The sequence below is a fragment of the Lontra canadensis genome, unplaced genomic scaffold (genome assembly GCF_010015895.1).
Source record: "Lontra canadensis isolate GAN:19392208 unplaced genomic scaffold, GSC_riverotter_1.0 scaffold2, whole genome shotgun sequence".
Taxonomy (NCBI): Eukaryota; Metazoa; Chordata; class Mammalia; order Carnivora; family Mustelidae; genus Lontra; species Lontra canadensis.
Window position 1 is genome coordinate 28,056,555 of NW_022630996.1, and position 20,693 is coordinate 28,077,247.

The window sequence follows — 20,693 nt, forward strand, 5'->3', positions numbered from 1 at the left end:
AAAGTATTTATGTGACAGATTCTTTATAAGGTTGAAGAGAAGCACTATATTTAATTAGCAAATTCAGAAACTTTTCCAACAAAACCCTTTTATTGATCTTTCTTCTGTAAATATTTACTTTTAATCTGATCTAGGAAATCGAGTTAAGAGATCTTCATTTGTCTGCATCAGACTTTTCACATATCTTTAGGGAAGTGCTCAGATCCTTGTAATTTACAAATTAAATATGTCAATATTTATTATATGCTATCATATAGTATTGTCATTATAATTTCACAGAATTCAAGATGCTAATGTCACTTGAACTTCTTTTTTCCTCCCAAATTATTTCAAATGATAATATACACAAAACACATATTTTAAAATTCTTTATATAAACCTAATAGTTATGTAAAAGAAAAAAAAAGTTCATAAGACTGTTTTCCAAAAAAAGTTGCTCTCATGTGAACACACATGCTTAATTAATAAATAAAATACTCAAGATTACTAGCATATTTTAGTAGGCTAAGGTTTACTGTTATTTTCCAATCTTAAGATTCTAGAGTACACTTTGGCAAATCCATTCATTTGTGTTGTTTATTAAATTCTCTGAGGCTACTGATCCATGTGCTTAAGCAGAAAAAGGCAAAGAAAAAAATCATCACAATATTGTAGTCTCAAAAGTTTTTATTCACATTACTTTCTTACAGAGGACCCGTTGCTTAAGACCAAAAATAATATGGCAATTGAGAATTATGGTTGACATTTAATTGTAGGGACAAAAATGAATATTTAGGTCCAATATAACAAGAGTATTTATCCCTTGATATACTGAACATAAAAAGTATTCACATCTGTTTCACCGCTTTGCCTTCATGGGCTTAAACCTGCCAAATTATTCCATTTGATTTCAGAGAATTCTCATATGGCAATCTATTTTATTTACTTTATCTTCAATAAAATGGTTCAGTGAGCATTAGCAACTCTGAGACACAAGTTTCAATCAGTCTTGAGGCAAAGGCGTCAATCTATATTAGACCTACTGTGCTGTGAGTCGCAGCTAGAAAGTTGGATAAGGCAGAGCAACAGCGAACATGAGAGCCAGACCTAATAAAGCCACGGTGAAGAGAGAAAGGTCTCCCCAGGCTCTCCCATGCATCACTTATACAATGCCAGGTGCTGGGTTCAACACATGAAGAGCTCCTTAATAAGGCTGACAGCTCCAAGAAGGCTTCAGCCTCCAACTTTATTTTACATGACACCTAGAGTAATAGTCCTCTGTTCTCCAGCAGACAATAGTAAAAACTGGAATTGCCAATAGTTAAAAATGAGGGTTTTTTATTCACCCCACAGATATAATACAGGGGGAAAAAAACTAAAAAAAAAAAAAAAATCAAGCTGCAACACATTTCTTCTACAACATTTTCACACAATTACTAACGTAACAATAGTTTCAGTGGACCTTCCCTTACAAATCTGTATGACATTTTAAATATAGCTGCTGGATCAGATTTTAGCCACAAAACAATCAGTAGGTTTGAGCAACAACTCATTTTGGAAAATGATATCATTAAAGACTAATTCCAAGAAATGTGGGGCAGGACCAAGAGATGCCGTGAAAATGTCTCCCAAAGCACAAACTTTGTAATAAGTGATGCTGGTTCATATCTGATATGGGCTGTAAAAAGCAGATTATTGTAATGGTATTCTTCCCAGCAAATAAGATCATTAAAAATGTACTTAATGTTCAGTTGAATTGAAAAGCAAGCCAGTTAAAATCCATATTTTGCTGTTGTGCATAATGGTATCAGAAACTTTACTGGCGGATCACTCCAAACCACAAACTTAAAATTATAAATATAAACTCTCTGTTTTCGATAGAAATAAGTTTCCACCTTTTTAAAATATAATGCTCTTTTTCTGCCCAGGTTCTATGATCACAGTAAAATCAGTAAGAGTGAAATTTGGAATGACAGTTTAATACGAATTTATTTTAAAAATGTTCTAATATTTGCAGATATACACTTCTCAACCCATTTTTCTGGAGACTAAATGTATTATATTTCTAGAGAATTCAACATTGCAAAGCAAAACACCCAAATATGTGTTCATATATCTAGATGCTTCCATATACTTCTGCCCTTTACAATACTATAAGAACACTGAAGAAGAAGAATAGAAAACTAGTATGATAGGTTAGTAGAATAGATTCTGCAAACTCAGATTCTTTAAGAGTATTTTAACTAATCCAAACAGCTATTCTACAAAAGAACCAGTACCAGACCAGCATCCAGACCTACCGAATGCCAAGAAAGCCCAGTTCCCCAACACTGATGTGATCAACAGGCAAGAGATTAAAAGGGGCCTCTGCATATTAGAAAAATCAGTATTTCGGGTGGAATCTAAACATTTCATATTTTCTTCTTACCTGGCTCACTATCTTACAAATATACATGCTTATCAAATTACATTTACTCTGAAGACCATATATTCAGTACAATATTAATCCTTACATTCCCCACAAAGCCAAGGACAGTGATGAAATTTGTAGAAAGGTATGATACCATGCAGGAAAAGTCCTGGGCAGCTGAAAAGGAGGAGAGGAACAGGACAATTACAATGGAAGTGGCAGAGATGTAAACATGCTTTAAAGAGATAGATAAAGGGAAAAAACAATAGGATGTGAATTGACCAAAAAAGTGGGCAAGTGTAAGGCCAGCGATTCAAGGCATCTATATCAGAATAATGGAGAGAAAAGGTTAGTATTTGGGTTTTGGCAGATTCTGGAGAGTATAAAATACCAGGGGTAGGCTGCATTTAGCCTTGGGTTAGCCGGCATGAAAAAGTTTTTTTTAATGTTTGCTATGCACTTTGTATGAATGTATACATGTAATCCCCAGGCCTATTCTGTGAAGGAGTACTATTATCTCTATATCCTAGATTCAGAAATTAAGGGTTAAAGAGTTTAAATGGTTTGTCCAAGGTTTCACATACAGTAAGTTTGTCCTGGACCCATGATTCAAATCTACACAATGTGACTTCCAAGCCTCCATTCTCAAATATAGCCTATATATCTGCAATTTTGTTCACTCTATTTTTTGCTAAGGAATGTCAGCATGCCATGAGTAGGAATCGCTGACCCAGACCTTCGTCAGCCAAATCAGCTCCCTTTTTGGTCCATTTACTACTTTTCAATAACTTAAAAATTTGAGCAAATAAATTGTGATGTATGATGCTTAATTTTTAGCAAGTATTTATGAAGCTTATAGCAATTTCTCTAAGTGTGAGAATAAAGTTTATTTCTAATACACTGAAGTAACTAAAACTTACATCTTAATTGCATTTAATAGTCTTATGATGGAAACTCTGAAAATAATTGTGACTATGATGATGTAAGACACACACATATACACCCGCATTCAGCCAACTACCCACTGACCCATACACACAATGGGTCTCAGTTGTAAGTTATATGAAACAATATTTTAGTTACCATTTTAGAAGTAGAGGCTAGGGTAAGTTATTTAACCTCTCTGGGAGATAATGGGGATAATGCTAAACAAATTGCTTAAAAGAGGAAGATCAAACAAGTATGCTCTTTAGGGATTTGGGGGGAGGGGAAGGAACACAACAACTAAAGGCAACTGAAGGAAAAAAACAAGTATTTCTTGAAAATAGCTATGTGTTATGTGCTAATTTTTTTTTACAATAATCCAACAAACTGTTATTTCTGTCCTGCTTTTACAGTTTGAAAACTGATATGCAACAATTTAAGGAAATTAATCAAAGTTGATTAAAAATGCTAGCATATGGCCAGAGGGATGCAAAGCCCTATCTACCTGACTTCCCAATCCTTGCCTCTCCATCATTCCACTCTTCTCTTGTCATAATGCCTCCAGCTCTAGGGTTCATAATTCTATATATTCCCAAGGGGGAAAAAAAAACCCAACACTTTTTCAGAATGTATTTTTTCATTAAGATGAACCACTGCCATTTTGCATATGCATTATTTCCACCAATATGTGGCTGGTCTTCATTTAAAAATATAAAAACTACTAAAAGTATATGCCTAGAAAAAGTCTAATTAGCAAGTTCCAGAAGCAGTTTTGAGAACTAACTTAAAACACAATTATGTTTCCCTTCTGGGAAAAAGACTCTATTTTCCAAAAATCATTTCTTTCATGGTTCCATGATGTTCCTTGTCAGGTAACTCCCATTTATATGTCTTAAATCTGCCTACTATTATTAAAACAAATGTCCTATTACTCAAAAAATGAGGATTTAAATATTAAAAGGTCTTACATGGATGGAATATATCAACAAAGCCATTGTTTATAGTAAGCATAAATTACTTAACCCAGAAAAAAAAGAAAGATTGGGCCTTAGTAGATATTCTATTATTACCTAATTGTTTATTATTTATTATTAACTGTAAAACTATAACAAGCTATATTCATTTTCCCAAATCATTTAAATTTTTTGTGTTTTAGTATTTCCACTTACTAAACAAAGGATAATAAGGTCATCCTTATGTCATAAGCAATGCAAGAGTAAAATTAATGAGTTTAGTGAAAGAGTAAAATGAATAAAAATTTGCTAAAGTGCTTTAAAAATCTTAAACCCTAAATAAATGCATAATCATTTTCTTTCTATATCTGGCAAAATAATAAAGTTGGTACAAAACAAGAAGTCCACAGGCAAAACGCCTGAGAAATATTTGGCTATATAATTCAAGCACACTGAAAAAATAACTCTTAGGTAAGATAAGGAACCGCTTTCTGGAGAAAGTTTTAGAAATGGGTAGAGCAATACAGGCAGAACAATGAGGATCCTGAGACCTGTCCCACATTTTATGTGAACCCCTTTGATAAAGAATTCTGGGGTGGGGTAGAAAAGAAATAAAAAGTAATTCAGAAGAAACCAGATACCATGTTTCCCTTCTCTTTGAGGCTAAGTCTAGGATGAGAAATGATATGATATAAACTTCTCACTTAAAATTTCTTTTAGTTTTCTTCTAGATTTTTACAGATTTGGCCAGCTATAACATACTGCTTAATTGACCCCATAGTTTAGTGGTGACACTGAAAAAATTACTTTATAGAAATATTATATATTGCATAAGAGTGGGAAATAAATCTACATCTCTTAGAAATGCATCTCATGTCAGGTCTGTGTCCCTTGCTTTATACCAAACAACGGATTTAACATTCTCTAAATTGACACCGGAAACATCAAGGAAAACTCCCATTAGATTTAAAGAAGTACACATTAAAAACAAAGAAACAAACAAAAACAAATGCTTTCTAAACAGCTGACATGCTGGATCTCAAAAAGTTTTTAAGAAAAAAATCAAAGTTTCCAAAAAAAATCATTACCAGTACATTATTCTATTTATTTTTTGGCATTTCTAGACTCCCCAAAAAACCTCAATAGCAACTCAATCTTAATAAAGTAATACTGAAAACATCAGTATATAAAAAAAAAAAAACCCACATAATGATAACCAAAAATAATCCAAGAGCTTTTCTTTACTAATCATTTCCTTTCAATATTTCAAAACCAAATTCATCTTCTGCATAAACTCATAATAATTAATAAAAAATAAAAAGAAGAAACCAAGTTTAATAGGAAGGGAAAGCACAGCAAGGAGTGAAATGGCAACAGCAAGAGAAGAGACAATGGTAAATATTTCCATAGTCATACTTGACAAGTCTCTGTAGTTCCCTGATAACTTTTTTTTAACATTTAGGCAAAGACACCTAACCAAAAAATTAAAGAATAAAATAAACACTAGAAAAACAGACAAAAGCACAATGAACCAAAAAGAATTATTATGAGAAGGCCACTTACGAATTTCTCCCAGATCTTCCACAAGACTTTTGAGTCAACCTTGATACGGAGTCCTAGGTAAACTCAATCCCAGCATCACATTAGAAAAGTCCTGTTAATAGAAAAAAATAACTGTCACTGCTTTAAAAATTAATTTTATGTCACAATTAGTTCAATGACTTCATAGGACATAAAACATACTCAACCTCAAATAAAGATAATTGTTAATGTATTCATTGCTTTGGAACTCTTCAAATGTATATGAAAATGCTTTTCTACATTTTAATTTTGAAAAGTTCAAATCCATTGTTTGGACCAAAGCAAGGACCTCGGAGACAGCATGAGATGCATTTCTAATAGATGCAGATTTTATTTCCACTCTTACATTTATTTGGCAGGTTTAAACTTTCGGTGATTAAATTTTATAATTCATAGAATGCAATTATTTATGTCTCAAGATTCCCAACTGAAAACATGACTGATTTCAATTGCCTCTTCAACACATACTTAATGAGTTTTGTAGGCCTTTCCACAATTAACAAATTGGTAGTAAGCATTTTCTCCTTATAATTGCAATGTAAGGGTTATTACCTTAATAGTTATTTGAATGAGTATTTCCTAGACCCATTTCCTACTTAACGACTCTCTTTTCTAGTCTCCTTCTTTAATCTGAAAGATTTAGCTCATACCTTTCTTAGGCTAAAATAAGTGTTCTTAAGGATGAACAAAATTACAGAATTTAAGATTGACACACCAACTTGATGGATTGGTATGGACCACATGGAAAGCTGTATGGAGATTAAATCTGAGTCTAGCAGGAAGGAGTCCTGTACTCTATTAGCAATGTCTTCCACAGGCATTGAAAAGGATGGATGACATCGTATACCATTTAGACATTTCACTAATTATTTAAATTGTTCCCAAACACTTCTGGCTAAAAATCCTTTCTTCCAATGAAATCTTAGTGATGGGTCAACTAATTACACAGATAGAAACAAAGTATTCTGATTGAATCAGAACTCCCAACACTCAATACCACCCCTGTCCTTTTCCCAGGTACCTTGGGGGTATTCTACAAAGTCTTAATTATTCTGCAAAGCATAGCCTGAAACCATTGTTTTAGTTATCAAAGTAACTCAAAGTCACAAAGATTAAGGTAATTCAAATGCCTTTTCTTCATATTCTAACAGTCTTTCTATATTGCTTCTGTTGTTCATTTTTCTCTTAATGATAAAATTTTGCACATGAGCAGGCTCCCCTCTTGATTTTCCTTGTGTTAATCTTTCTTTCATAATAATTTTTTGCCTGCTATATGCCACAAAAAACCCCCCAGATTTCTTATTAATAGGCAGCAATCTAAATTATTTCCTAATTCTATATTGGCTTATTTTCTCCTTCCCACTTTCACAGATATCAAATTTTCTTAAGTCAATCTATAAATTCTAGATTTTTAAAGAAAATCCACAAATGCATTTTAAAAGTATATGCTATAGGGGCGCCTGGGTGGCTCAGTGGGTTAAAGCCTCTGCCTTGGGCTCAGGTCATGGTCCAGGGGTCCTGGGATGAAGCCCCACATTGGGCTCTCTGCTCAGTGGGGAGCCTGCTTCCCTTCCTCTCTCTCTACCTGCTTCTCTGCCTACTTGTGATCTCTGTCTGTCAAATAAATAAATAAAATCTTTAAAAAAAAAGTATATGCCAGAGCTCAAAGTAAATTTCAAAAATAAAAGACAAAGAGAAGGAATCCATTCTACCAATTATCAGGTTTATTGCCAAAGCCAGATGCAGACAAGGAAATGGAGTTTGGAAACAAAACCACATATCAATGGGAGTTTTATATATAGTAAGGGTAATACCACAAAGTTAAATAAAAGGTTGGTGCTGAGTTGTGTAGACAAAGGAAAACCAGCTCAGAACATAGCAAAAAATAAACTTGGCTCCTTATTTTATACCACATACGAATTTGGATTCCCATGAGATTAAAGAGTTTTAAATATGAAAGCTATCCTTTCAAAGCTAATAGAAAAACTTAGGTGACTATTTTTGACACCAAAAATTAAAAAATAATTCTGAAATAAGACTTAGGATAGTATAATTTAAGAAATTTAAAAAAAAAAAAAAGACAGACCTAGAATAGTATGGCATAAACCTGATAGATTTGGCCAAACCAAATGAGAATTTTTCAATAAATGATACCATAGCTAAATTTTATAAATAAATAGGGAAGACTTAAAACCAATAAGGAATTAATATTAAAATATATACTCAGATGAAACTAATAAAAAAATGAGCAAAACCCCCGAACAGGCAGTTTCTCAGAGGGGGAAGCCAGAACAGCTATCAAATATAGTTTAAAATGTTCAAAATCATTAGTTATGAGGAAGACACAAGTTAAAAAAACAAACAATGAGATATCACTTCATGCCATCAGAAGAGCACACATTTGAATGCCGGATTCTACACTGTATTGGCAAGAATACAGAAAAATGAGCACCCTCTTGCTTACTGGTAATGGAAGCATAAATAATAGTTATTCTTAAAAGTAATTTGGGAGACCTAAAATACTTGCCTGTTCTGTATGGACTCAAAACCTCCTATGCAGATACCAACTATAGAATATGTTAGCTTAGATTTTATTCACTTTTTTATTTGCACATTTTTCTCTCCCACTAGCTTCTCCATTTTCACTATTCATTTGAAATGAATTCATTATTCATTATATCAATTTGAAAAATTGATAAATCAAGAAATAGCAATAAATGTATCATTTGCAATTATGGATATATAAAATAAATTGTGGATATGAATACCAGAAACTTGTTACTTCTGTATAGCTGGACTGGGTAACAGGAAGATATAAGGGAAAAGAATGCTATTTTTCATTATAATAAGCCTTCTGTTTCATTTTATTTTTTAGCTGTGTGCAGGTATTTCTTTGATAAAAGTCAGAATTAAATACAAAAGCTAAAGAAGCTAATTTTAAAAGTAAACAAAGAAGATATCACCACAATAATACACAGCTGCATTTTCTTAAAATAAAACTTCATTTTATTTAGATAAGCATTAATTTATCATTATTAAATATTATTTGTTATTTAAATAAGTATTATTTTAGTAACTTAAAGCTCAAGAAAGAAAACATAAAATATGTCATAGATTACAGATCACAGATCTCACTTAATTTAAAAAACAGCAACAACGACTTATGCCAGTAAAGGACAAGGCAAAACCAGAGCTAAAGAGGCTAATCAGAATTTTCTTGCATACACACATTCACACACGTTGATTGGCTGACCAGGCTCTAACATAAAGCCACAACCCTGCTCTCATATAGAGTGTGTAGTATAATGAGGAATATGTAATGAATAGTTATTACAGTATATTGAGCAACATGGTGTGTGTGTGTGTATGTGTGTGTGTATATATATACATATATGTATATATATACATATATATAGGCAGCACTTAATTTAAGTCAAAGAAGACTTTCTGGATAAAAGGATCCCTATGTGATTCACATTTACACATTTCTTCTAGCCTTTTAAAGCACATTATGAATTTGTTTGTTGTAGTAGGAGAGGAGATCATCACTCCTATATTCACAAAGGGTTTGAACTGTTTTCTTTAAGAACTGTATTCGATGAAGAGAACAATTACCAGGTGGTTTAGTTTTGTTGTATTTATTTTTTCTAAGAACTCGCTGATACTCAAGAAAGATTTAGTGTTCTAATGTGTCACGTGGAACTCTTTGTTAATATTTTCTACCCTTCTGTCTTTTAATTAACAAAAAGGAAGATAGGTCCTAAAAGAAATACTATCATTTCATTGTTTTTTAACCAAAAAAGGAAAAAATTACATTGTACAAAGCTTAAGTGTAAAATAAGTATCTTTTGAATGCTATAACAACATAGCATAATACAAAATCGTTAGTCTAGAGAATCCCACACTTTGGAAGAATATACTAAAAATATATGAAGTAAATAAAATACATTTTTATGTAGGTCATAATGTATAAACTGATGCTCAAAAGTAAAAACCGCGCTAACATTTTCAGTAGTTTTCATACTCTACAGCACAGGTCTTCTTGGAGAATGGAGAGAACTAAGAATTACTTTATTATCTAGAAATAAGTTGGTTAACTCTGGCCAGATAAGAGTAAGCAAATAATTGTTCATCGGTTACAAAGGCTTGATAGTAGAACCAACACATCAGTGAGAATAATTCAACAACAAAACTTCAGCAAAACAACAATTGCCTAAATTCAATTCCAGATGCTGGGTAATGGGGATGTATGCTAGCAGGATACAAGAAACAACCACGGGCTTCTGTGGAACAAGGGAAGTTATTTTTCAGAAGGCAAATAGTCCATATGCTATATGAACAGTTATTTTATTCCCAATATGAAGGGCTCAGAAGGCATTTTCCAGCAGGCATTTACACGAGAGGAATATATTATTATCATTTGTACAGATGTTACAAATATCAAGAAAGGAAACAGTTTAGAGTTTTAAAAAGCTGGCTCTGCAAAGGTTAAATGCTGTGAAACTACATCCAGAGATACATGGTGCTCACTACAATTAGCAACCTGGCTCTGGTTAAAAGTGTGAAGTCTGCAAGGGCAGGGAAGCTTGTCTATTCAATTCACTTTTGAGTCCAATAAACTTAACCTACTTCCTTGCGCATAGTAGGCAGTCAATAAATATTTGCTAAATGAATGTATTCGTTCATTGACTAATCAACATGGAACTCGACAGGCATGGGAATCTAAAACTGAAATTTTAGATAGGATAGACGATGGATCTAAACCAGGACAGAGATACCGCCTTTGTAATCCAGATGCAAAATCTAACTCAGTGATTTTTCACAAGAGGTTAGACATGGAAACAAAGAAGTGTCTGTTCCACTGCCTTGACTTAATGTGGCACAATATTCATTTTATTATGGAGTTAAAAATAACATTAATTGAGAACCTAGTATAGAATATCGTTTTGAAAGTTTGAAAAACGATGATTTAACCTACACCTGAAAAAAGAAGGATAGTTTTTTTGGTAGCTAATAGTTTTGGTAGCTAATACTGGAGCCATCCTGCAGTGATGATGACTGCCCACGATGCAAAGCTTTGAAGCTTGTACAAACAGATACACTTAAATACCAATTACAGCTACTCTGCACGAGATTTATTCTATGAGTTTGGTTCTCAAATTATCCCCCTGTCATCTTTATGAAGTACGAGGTAAAAGGAGATCCCAGAATTGCTAAAAAGATGTACTCCAATTACCAATAAAAATTTAGATTCACAGGGTGCCTGGGTGGCTCAGTGGGTTAAAGCCTCTGCCTTCGGCTCAAGTCATGATCCCAGGGTCCTGGGATGAAGTCCTGCATCAGGCTCTCTGCTCAGCAGGGAGCCTGCTTCCTCTTCTCTCTCTGCCTGCTTCTCTGCCTACTTGTGATCTCCTTCTGTCAAATAAATAAATATTTTTTAAAAATTTAGATTCAGTATCATTTAGCCACATTGGGTGAATCACATATGTATTATTATCTCTGCAGAACGGGGCCTATGCAAGATTTATACTTGTTGGGCTGACCCTCCCCACCGTTAATAGCATCCAGACCTAAGAAGGTGGAGCCCATGATGCTTCAGGCTCCACCGCAACCCAATCAAACCAGTAAGGAGATAAATTCATAGAAACTGAACTGAGATAAAAGTTCACCTTGAAAATAATCGAAGCCAGAATGAAAGTTAAGTTTGCTTACATTCTGCATACAGGTCAAAACATATTTATTCAGGGACAGGACAAATGCCTTTTACATTTATACATTCGCCTCTAGTTTTGAATTGAAAATATCCATTTCATAGACCAGTTCAGTCAGAGAATGTAAAACTCAAAATTAAACCAATAACATAATATAGATAAGGTAGAAGGTGAACAGGCAGTCACTGAAGGAAAAGATAAAGCCAGGACACTTACTTTTAGGATTCTGCTTTTTGGATTTCATGCAGAGCAAAAGCTAGGTGGAACTGTGTAAAAATGCATTACTGTACTTGGGCAAATATGTAAAAATGCTTAAAAATTAAATTTCCTTGATATCTTTTTTTATTGTGGTCAGAACACTTAACATGAGACCGAGCCTCAATGAAGATCTAAGTGCACAATACACTATTGTTAACTATAAGCATAATGTCATAGAGCAGATCTCTAGAACTTACCTTGCATAACTGAAACTTTGTATCTGTTGAACAGCAATGGCTGAAGTTTCAAATTGTGCAAAAGACTTTTTCCCTCTTCAATCACTGCAGATACTACACACCTATTAAGCACCAGGTTTACTACTGACTGGAGACACTGAGATAAAAGACACTCTCCCTGCTGACTGCTTAAGGACAGAGTAAGCATGCAGTAAACATGCCTTTGAAAGAATGTATTTCTTGAAGCCAGAGAGAGATTATAAGCTAAAAACGTGATACTGTGTAAGTGAAAGTAAGCACAGGGTGATACCAACTATAATAGCAATTTTCCATGTGAAAATAATTATTTATGAGGCAGGTGGAAAAAAAGAGACACATCTGCCTGAATCAAATCTAAATGCCCATCTGAATCTCTCATGCAGTAATAAAGAGAAAAATTCTTATATTCTAAAAGCTCAAGCAGTTTTGAATACATTTTAATTTCCTCTACTTTTTATGAAAATAGTTTCAATGACATTAAAGTTTTTAAAAAGGCTCATCAAGTAGACATATCTCACTTTTCATGGGACATGTAACTTTAATAAAAAACTTCCAAGCTTATTAGAACTGTTTTATTAAAATAGTTGTCACGATGTAGATCAGAACTATGAAAGTCCTATAAATCTTAAACATGTAAATACATGATGCCATAAGAGTCAAAATGAATAATAACTTTCCAAAATAATATAAATATTACTTGGTATTTCCAATACATCGTAGAAAAGAGGAAAACCACACAGTACTTTTGACACCATTACTAGTAGAGTAAAATATCAAAAATTGGAGAGGGGAGAAGAAGCCCTTCAGGCAACAAAATTAAAGTATGAATTCTTAACCAAGCTCAAAAAATTTTAAAACCATAGGTAATAGGTTGAAAACAAGCTCCTAGGTTCAAATACAGGCTTGAGTTGACTTTAATTCGTTCTGTAGAGGCATATGCTCAGTGGGAGATCAAAAAAATGCACCACTCATAAAAGAGAATTCCTTCAAAAACCACTTTGGTTTTGTTGTTTTCGACTGAGAGTATAAGACTAAATTAGACGAAAATGGCAAAGAAAAATTCAAGAACACTACTTCTAGAATTACTAGCACAGATTTAAACACAATCAGAGTATACAGAACACCAAACAGCTCTGACTTTTTTTTTTTTTTACATCTATTGTAGTTCTATGACTAAGCCTTAAAAAAAATGCATCAGACTTAAAAGTGCTTTCTCTCTTTTATTTTCTTACTCATCCCTTCCCATTTGGTCCTTCCTTTCCTTTCCTTTTCACTTATATAAGAGAATAAGTAAGCTCATCCTCCTTTCCATGCTGACCAGTAGTTGTTTTTAAGAGACAGAACCACATTTCAACAGCAGATTACCATTTGTGATCCTCAGAACAAATCCCTGGTTTTATATTGTCTCATTTTCCTCTTATTCTTGGTGACACAAAGGTCTCATTTTCAGCAAATAATTGAGTGCTTAAGCATGTAAAGAGGTCATACAGAAGTAAGTGGTCAACATTAATGTGAAAGAATGCCTCTAGCTGCTTTCCTGACACTGGAGATGCTTTGTCCATCTCTTTCAAACCAGAAGAAATGGGATGCAGGCAACAGAAGGCAGGCAACCTTGAGAACCAGAACTCCAACATCAGGGCAAGTCTTCAGCCTAGGTAAGAAAGATTTAGGATACTGGGAGCTGGAGGATTTCCCAGTCACTTACAGGATACACAGCTACAACTAACTATACAGGGAGTCTGAAAGCCCTGGGTGACTTGAAATTTTTACGTTCTCTCTACCACTACCAATCACCAAATGATTCCTTCCCCTAAATCTCTTGGGCAAATTTATAGTCCCAACCGGATACCAGTTCTTTTGGCTTCTACCATAATAAAATGGGGAATATCCTCTACATATTGATGTTTTGTGAGAAAAACAAGGGTAACACCAGCGTATTGTCATCCAGGATATAGTATGTGTTTCGTAAATGTGAAATGAATGTTAAAACTACTTAAATTTATGAAGCTCTGGCTTCCTTCCTATCCACAGCTTTTAATTCAATATTTCAATCTTCTCTAATTGACTATTCAGTTGAAGTTCCACCAACATTGATCTACCTCCATCATCTAACCTAATCTACCCACATAACTCAAGATTGAAAAAAAAGTTTTTTTCCCAGGAAATACAAACTCTTGAATAAAATGCGATGAGAACTGACTGAGCAATGATTTAAAAAAAAATCACTTCTACTGAAATGTACTAGGTCAGGTCTGAAGTCCATTTAACTTCAGCAAAAAAAAAAAAAGAACACGGGTTCAAAAAAGCAGTGAGTAAGTATGTCCATTTCCTAGCACTGACTCTCCCTTCCAATTCTGCTTACTTTACAAATATATTTTATATATATCACCTAGTTACAGAAGCTATTCTATATATTTATTACAATAAAACAACACAGCTATGTGATTTATGAAACAAAATGTTTTGACAGACTGAATTTTCTTACATTATCTCATCTCTAATTCAATAAATGAACGGAATACAGATTATTCAAATTTTAGGCTAGAAGTATTAAAATAAAAACATTACCTTCTCTTCTTTCTTCTTTCATCAAGAGAAATAGTCATTCATTATTAGCTAGCTATCTCTTATGTTGTTTATTTATTGTTGACAATATTTTTTTAAGATTTTATTTTTACGTAATCTTTATATCCAACATGGAGCTTGAACTTACAACCCTGAGATCAAGAGTCACATGCTATACTGACTGAGCCAGTCAGGTGCCCCAAAATAATTCTTTTTTTTTTTTTTTAAGATTTATTTATTTGACACACAGAGAGAGAAATCACAAGTAGGCAGAGAGGCAGGCAGAGAGAGGGGGAAGTAGGCTCTCTGCTAAGCAGAGAGCCTGATGCGGGACTCGATCCCAGGACCCCAAGATCATGACCTGAGCTGAAGGCAGAGGCTTAACCCACTGAGCCACCCAGGCGCCCCACCCCAAAATATTCTTAATCATTATTTGATTCTAGGCATTTATTTTATTCTATATCCTGGGAGAATGCTCTCATAAGTGTAGAATGAGATTCATACAAAGACCTCAGTGCATTAAAATCACTAAGAAATAGTCTGTTGTTGTTTTTTTTTTAATTCCAATCAAAACATGTATTTTGCCAAATCCTTTTTTTTTTTTTTTAATGAAAAAATTAGTGGATACTTTAGGAACATACAGTATGAAATAGAACAGATTATCAAGGTCAGCAGGTGGGAAAATTCACAACAGCACCATTAGTTTTAGAATTGAAATAGAGATTCTGATTATATGGTTATATTGTGAGAAATTTTACAAAATACTATCTTTTCAAATATTCAAATAAACACAACTTGAAAAATTAACAGCAGCAACTTGATAGGTCTGCACCTTTTTATATATATTTTTATTTAGATGAAAATCTGTAGGAAACTGGATTCCAAGTATAATCAGGGAGATTTTCTAATTGTTTTTAGCCACAAAACTATATATATAGTCTAAAATTCACTGAGGATTTACAGTCCTCAAGCACTGCTAGGATCTGCCCAAAAGCCAAACCAAACTGACAAGATGCTCACTAGGTACTCCTAAGACTTAAAGATTTATCACTGACATTTCAGTAGGAAATTCAAAACCCCATTCTTACACTGTTTCTGAATTCTCTTAAAGTACTTTTCATGGCCTATCAAGTCAAATATTTTAGAAAGTCATTTACGGATACCAACTGGAAGACCCACAGAAGCATTATCAAAGACAAGAAAAAATATTTGCCAATATACTCATTTTAGCTAGTGAAAATGTTTTGCAATGATTTGGCCCTGCTAAATTCTTACTACCCAGTAAGAGTCCTCCTTACATATAACCTTCCTGATTAAGTTCATTATTCGTTTAGTGAGTTCTAACGTCTAAGCACTTAGGTATCTAGTTTAGGAGCCCATACAAAAGGGGAGAAAACTAGTTAAAACTCTTTAGGCTTTCTTAATGTAGCTGTATCTACCACATCAGACACTAATTTTAGCAACTTCACTATTTATTTTCACTGACAAAATTTCCATAGAATTTTTGGATTAATAAAGATTTATCAAGACATCTGGATACAATATGTTTTTTTTTCCAATAAACAAGTAGTTATTCTCATTTGACCAATTTATCTAATAGCTCTCATATAATGTATTTAAAAAGATGTTATACATTGTTAGAGAAGTGTTACAATTATTATCTGTTTGGGTCCATGTAAAATCATAGAATGAGAAAATTAATTTATCATTGAGTAAATTATAGAAATATTTAGCATTCTAGGTAAGTTAGGAATTTCTGTATTATACAAAGAAAACTTAGAAGGATACAATTAAATTTAGTCTACCTTCTAAAGAAATAAATAGCAATTTGAAATTTTACTGAATCTTTCCTTGTATATAGACTGATCAAATTTTTTTTTTCTTTTTGCCTTTTTGGGGAGTTTTCTTGCATCTGTCTTAATCTTTTCTAAAGCACGAACACAGAGTAGTCATTATTCTCTGACCATGAACTACTGGGAGAAAGTGGATAAGCCATTTTCACAAAGACACAAGAAAGTCAAGAAAATTGCCTGCTGGGGTGTGGGGTGGCTCAGTGGGTTAAAGCCTCTGCCTTTGGCTCACATCATGATCTCAGGGTCCTGGGATTGAGCCTCATTGGGCTCTCTGCTCAGCAGGGAGCCTGCTTCCCCCTCTCTCTGCCTGCCTCTCTGCCTACTTGTGATCTCTGTCTGTCAAATAAACAAATAAAATCTTAAAAACAAAAAAACAAAAAAGAAAAAGAAAACTGCCTGCCACAGAGTAAGTTCTCTAAATAGCTATCTTAAAATAGATGGATAAAAGACCATTAATGTAAAACATAAGACTGTAGATATAAAATGAAGTGATCTCTGATGGATACCCTTAAATGTATCTCTAACACCAGTGTGGGGGAACATTAATTCTAAAGTGCATATCTCACGGATAGTGACAAACAAGAGAAGGACCAAGAGCACTAACAAAAATACATTAAAGAGAATTGCATTAACTCATTTAAAAGATTCATATTAGTAGCATCACAATTTAATGTTATTAAACTTTGAAAGAAGCACAATAGGACTGTGTAATTTGTGTGTCAAATATAAACTATTTAGTTCAAGAATAGTGTGTACCAATCAGTAAGGCAAAGGAGATCCTAATCACTTTTACTTTCTCACTCAGCATCTTTAATTTCCATTGCAAATGTAAAATGCTTTCTTTTTTAAAGTTACTTTCATCCAAATAATTATTTTTCTACTTTTTATCCCTATTCAAAATATCAACAACATGACTATCCTCTAAAAAAATGTACATTTACTTGCAATTGTTCTCTTGCTATATCCCTAGGTAAACTCTAAGATCTAAACCATATAGAACTTTTTGTCAGAAACTTGTACACAAAGTATGTGCATTATTTATTTGCTTAGAAGATCCAGTTGCAAATGACATAACTTCACAAGATGAAACAAAGAAAACATCTTTATGGAATGTTCAGCTAGCCCCAGAGAAATCAAACTTTTATGACCAGTGTTTAACATACGGATAAAGAGTTAGATATCAATTATATTTCAAGGACAACAATAAATGCTATAAACACATTGAGTTAATGTTGTCTTTATAAAATGTTTAATTTGATTATTGGTCTGAGCTGTCCAAAACAAAGGGAGAATTATTTTCTTTTCAATTGTTGATCATACTCTTTTAAAAGATATAGTCAACAAAATAGTCAACGAAAGCAAAATTTTATTTCCTCGCCTTTTCCATGTCTCCTATAACTTAGGGCTACTAATCTATAGCAGTGGAAATCCAGAAATATATACTAGAAAATAGTCACACATGCATGAATGTGCATGCTTGTGTACACACACACACACACACACACACACGGGTACACACGTACACATGCACATAGTCCCTGACTAGTCCTGTTTATGATTTTTCCAATTTTTTCTTTAAAAGCAATAATAGTATTTCAGAGTCACAGTACCAAAAATGAGTGACCTCCTGACGTAGAAGATGTGTGTCCTCTGTGGATACTTCAGGAGTCTAAAATTGATTTTCTTCATTTTAGCCTGTGAGGTGTGTAGACTTCACCAATCATCAGAATGAGTAACGGCACTAACAGTACACAATAAAGAAGCAACAGCTTTAAGAACCTCAGAAGCAACACCTCTAGCATCACAGCCCTCGTAAAAAGGTTCTGGCTCTTCTCACCTGTTATTCTGTTTCTTAAAACACTATATTCTGGCAGATATTATGTTTGTGATGATGAAAAAAAGTCTAACACGTAGTCTGCATACAAACTGGAGTAGTAGTTTTCAAAAAGTGAGCATTTTTGCACCCAATCTGAACTTTTAATCTGAATTCTAATTTGCCAAGATTCTGGCTAAATAAATATATTCTAATATTAAGCTACATATTTGTAGATTCCCTCCTGAACAAATACAAATAACCACTGAACAACTTTACCTTCATATCCTTCTTAAGTATAGTGTTTTGCTGATCTGATTATAGTAAGTTCCACACATGAAAAGTACAATTTCAATTTACATGTTCATGCCCATCAAAACATGAATGGATAAACCCAATATGGTACAGGCATATAACCGAATATTATTTAGACTTAAAAAGGAAAGGAATTCTGACACATGCTATAGTGGTGTGAATGTTGAACTACACTGTTCTTAAAGCTTCACCATTATTTTTCAACTTTTACTCAATTTTTCTGTTTCAGTATGAGTTGAACTTTCTACTTAAATACTGCAAATGGATCTCAGATGTGCTGTGAGATACTGATTTCCTAAGCCCTTGAATGGCCAGATGAACCCTGGGTGGGGTCATGGCAGGATAACTGAAGTCATTAATGCCAAGTAAAATAAGCCAGTCATAAAAGGACAAATATTGTATGATTCCACCTATCTGAGATAACTAGAGTGGTCAAATTCACAGAGACAGAAAGTGGAATGGTGGTCACCAGGGCTAGGACAGGGGTAAGTAATTAGGAGGTACTGTTTAATGGTTACATAGTTTCAATTTTATAAGTTGACAAAAGTTTTAGTAAAGCTTGCAAAAAAATGAAAATGCACTTACTGCCAAGGAACTATATACTTAAAAATGGTAAAAATGGTAAATTTTATGCTATGTATATTTTACAATTTTATTTTATTTTTTATCATTTTTATTATTTTATATTTTTGAAGAATTGTCCTTTTTTAAAATGATTTTTGTTTTATTTATTTGAGAGAAAGAGAGCATAAGCAGAGGGAAGAGGCAGATGGAGAGGGAGAAGCAGTTTCCCAACGAGCAGGGAGCCCGACACCAGGCTTGCCCTGAGCCAAAGGCAGAGGCTTAACTGACTGAGTCACCCAGGCACCCCTATAATTTTAACTTATTAAATAATTTACATGCTCATGTAGGAGTAAATCTCTAAAATTTGTGCAGAAGTGATACTTATAACTTAATGCAGAACAGTAACAAAATGATTGAAGATGTTCTTGGCAATCTGGTAAGATTTCCAAAAACTTCTTCATAAGCTTTTTGTAGGAAAGATTATCAAGAAGAGAGTAAAGGCTGCTCTCCTTAGGATACAGGAAGCTGGTATTTTTAAGTGTTGAAAGATAATTTTTTCAGTCTTAGACAAGTATACCAGGTATGTGCTCTAGGAAGTTTGCTGGCTTATATGATTTGGGTCAAGCAAAATTTTCATTTAAGTATAACTTCTCCTCTAAAGCATTTTCTGACACCCCATTTCCACAGAAAGATTTGCCTACTTGCTCATTTTTTTCTTCTGATGAACCCTACTCAAACATTTTATAGCATGCTATAATATGATTAAGATACTAATCTGTTTACATTTTATCATCTACTATGAGATATTAAGCTCCTTGAGCATTTTTCAAACATCTAGCCCTGAGAGGGCCCTAAATAAATTCTTGTTGAGTAGACTGGGAGCTGAATTATTGAAAATTTTACTCATTAAATAATTACTGAGTGCCTAAAATATGTAAAGCTCAGTAGAAATACAAAGTTTAAAAATTATATGCTCCCTATGTCAAGAAATTAAGCAAGTCTAGTAATCCCCTAAATATATTAACACTATAAACATCATTTTTAAAAAAAAGATACAAATAAAGTACCACAAGTAGTGTTCACACACAAGAGAGATTATATATTGGTTTGGATGAAAGCAGAGATGAGGAAGGCTTGATGAAGGACTTAGCACCTTATCTAAACATTCAAACGTGGATGATACTTAAAATAGGGGTAAGAAAGAAAATATGGTCATGATTTTGTGAAAAAACAATGGGAAAGTCACATGAGGTTACAATAGAAGTTCTCAAACGTTTTTATTCCCAGGTTGCCTTTAACCTTTTAAAAAATATTAAGAAACTTTCCCTGTAAAATAAGACCAAAACAAAAACAAAAACAAAAACAAAAACAAAACCACTTTTGCTTGAGGGGATGATCTTTCTATACTAACTTTGTTAGCTATTAAACAGAATATTTTAAATCACAGAATAGACAAGTACATATTCCATTAGTTGTCAGAGCAATGACATCATCAAATGTCACTTGGCCTCTGGACAACTCTATTGTATATTCATGAAAGAGTAAGAGTGAA

The 20,693-nt window shown here is 33.4% G+C and overlaps 1 protein-coding gene across 6 annotated transcripts in view; it reads right to left on the reverse strand.

The window, feature by feature from the left end:
* The window catches only part of FOXP2 (forkhead box P2), a 547,280-nt gene that overhangs the window by 379,471 nt on the left and 147,116 nt on the right, over positions 1-20,693 (reverse strand). For 5 of the 6 annotated variants that reach the window (XM_032871025.1, XM_032871034.1, XM_032871061.1 and 2 more), the window contains one exon: positions 5,830-5,920. The exons of the other annotated variant lie outside the window; for it this stretch is intronic. The gene's annotated coding sequence lies outside the window, so the exon portion shown is untranslated. The remainder of the gene's footprint in view (positions 1-5,829; positions 5,921-20,693) is intronic. 6 annotated transcript variants of the gene reach the window in all.